Genomic DNA, 2,737 nt, shown 5'->3' on the forward strand with positions numbered 1-2,737 from the left:
ATAGCAACAGTACAATCGTAGAAGTCGTGTGCCCCTTCGCAGGGGGTTGGGGGAGGTGAGAGTTACTTCGCGTGGAAAGTTTAACGTTTCTAAACAGAAGGAGATGTAAAATAGTACTTGTTATAATACATATGTGGCAGAAATTATACGTTAATATGTATAATTTCCGAGAAATGGTATGTTAATTTTGAAACTTTTTTTGTTAATAACTTTTTAACGGACAGTGACCGCCACCTAAAACCTGCGGGAGGTTACTCAGGGTCATGACCTTGACAACATATGCCAAGGTCAAGATTATCGGGGGGGGGGGCTCGCCTAATCTATATATTTACCGGGAGGAGGGAGAAGAAGAGGAGGGAGGATGTGCAATGTATCGAAGTTAGTATAAATTGTATATTTACATAGATATTTTAATATCAGTTACTTTCGTGATAATATATTATGTTAAAGTACAGATGTATCAAAAATATATATAAAAAATGATTTAAAGAATTATTTAAAAATATATTATACATATATGAAGGAGAGTGACAATGATGAGTAGTGAAGCGAGTCGGAGAGAAAGAAGGGTAGAATTTAACTTGGCGTACAAATGATACGTGTCATAAGTTTAAGAAAATAATAAGGTAAAAAAGACAACAGTTCCCCTTCTCTTCTTCTTCAGTAATACCAAACAGTTCCGAACTTACGTCTGATTTAACTAACAACAAGTCTAACTGGAACATGTACTTGAATACCTCATTATGTATGCCAAGATTTTTTATATATATGTTAATTTCCATTTCATTATCTGTCAATAACAAAATGTATTACGTTAAAATAGACAATTTGATATAAGAATTCTATTAAAATTAATACTGATCTTTTGTGATTCAATTTTGTAATATAAAAAACTGTTATTTGGATCTCTCTCACCTAGAACACTATATTTGATTCAAGATTGTGGAGCACACAAGAATTCTTTTGAAATTAATACTCATCTTTTATGATTCATTTTTGAAATACAAGAAGCTGTTATTTCGATCTCTCACCTAGAAATTTGATTCAAGATTTTGAAGCACATGTGTGTGAGTTACAGTTTCCAATCACGTGTATCTTCATAAGTATACATTTTCAAAATATTATTCTAATTAATAATTAATATTGTGAGGAACGATTGTTCTGTTAATCAATTTCTTAACAACATTATACCAAAACATTACGTTTACTAGTGTATGTAATTATCAGAACAATTACGATATTAATTATTAATTAATATCGTGTTGACTTACACTCTAAAATCTTGAATCAAATATAGTGTTCTAGGTGAGAGATCAAACTATAATAGTTTTTTATATTATTATTGAAAGATAATGAAATGGAAATGAATACGTATATAAAAAACACTATTATACATATTACCATGAAAAATGACTCAAATATATTATTGAAGGGGCCAGGTTCATCAAAGTAAACATACACCAACAGTTGCCAACTTTACGTCTGACTTGAATACCTCATTATGTATGCTAAGGTTTTTTATCATTTTATTATCTCCCAATAATAAAGATGTATTACGCTAAAGTAGACAATATGGTAAAACAACTTTATAAGAATTCTTTTAAAATTAATATTGACCTTTTGTGATTCATTTTTAAAATATAAAGAACTGTTATTTTGATCACATAGAACACTATATTTGATTCAAGATTTTCGAGTACATAAGAATTCTTTTAAAATTAATACTGATCTTATGTGATTCATTTTTTAAATCTAAAAAACTGTTATTTCTATCTCTCACCCAGAACACTATATTTGATTCAAGAGTTTGGAGCACATGTGTGTGAGATAACCAGTTCTCAACCACGTGTATCTTCATAAGTATACATTTACAAATTATTATTATAATTAGTAACTAATATTGTGAGGATACATTATTACCATGAAAAATGACACATATACTATTGAAGGTGCCAGTTCAAAGTAAACATACATAAAATGTATATTCTTTTGTTGCATATATACGAAATAATAATGATGTAACATTAATATTATAAACATCTAGTGTGCATGTGCTGTTAAATCATTATTACGTACTTATACGACAAAAGGATATACATTTTATGAGTGTTCACTTTGTACAGTTCGCGCAATTAATGCCTTCCAACCCTATGACGTCACATTCACTCTTGAAGCATCGCGTTTACTTTCTCGGTCGTTTTCATATTCATGGCTATAGTAGACAAATCGTAATCAGCCGGCGAAATTGCGCGAATTTCTTCAACCTCTATAGCCCGTGTTCGTGACATCTCGAATGTGTGTGATTAAAGTTTTATTGACACTGTTGACAGTCGTAAATTTCGTTTGAAAATATATTTACATAACCAAATTTTCAATTATTTACGACACATAATTTATCAGATAAGTTGCTATTCTTCCTTTCTGTATTTATTTAAAACTCTATAAAAAATTATGGAAAAAAATCTTTGTGCATTTTTAATGTAAACAAATTTTTAATTATTTACGGCTCATAATTTTATCAGATCAGTTTATTACAATATTTATCATTTGCATTTTGTCTTTTTATATTTATTTAAATTTCTATATAAGATTAAGGAAAAATATCTTTGTGCATTTTTCTTCTTTTACAAATGGAAACGAACAAGAAGAAATTTTCAACAAGAATAATTTGAGTCTTTTAAGATTTTGGCTGAAGAAGACAAGGTATCCTTTACATATGATAGAATTCAAACAATAT

This window comes from Cyphomyrmex costatus, unplaced genomic scaffold, assembly GCF_001594065.2.
Source record: "Cyphomyrmex costatus isolate MS0001 unplaced genomic scaffold, Ccosl1.0 scaffold403, whole genome shotgun sequence".
Lineage (NCBI taxonomy): Eukaryota > Metazoa > Arthropoda > Insecta > Hymenoptera > Formicidae > Cyphomyrmex > Cyphomyrmex costatus.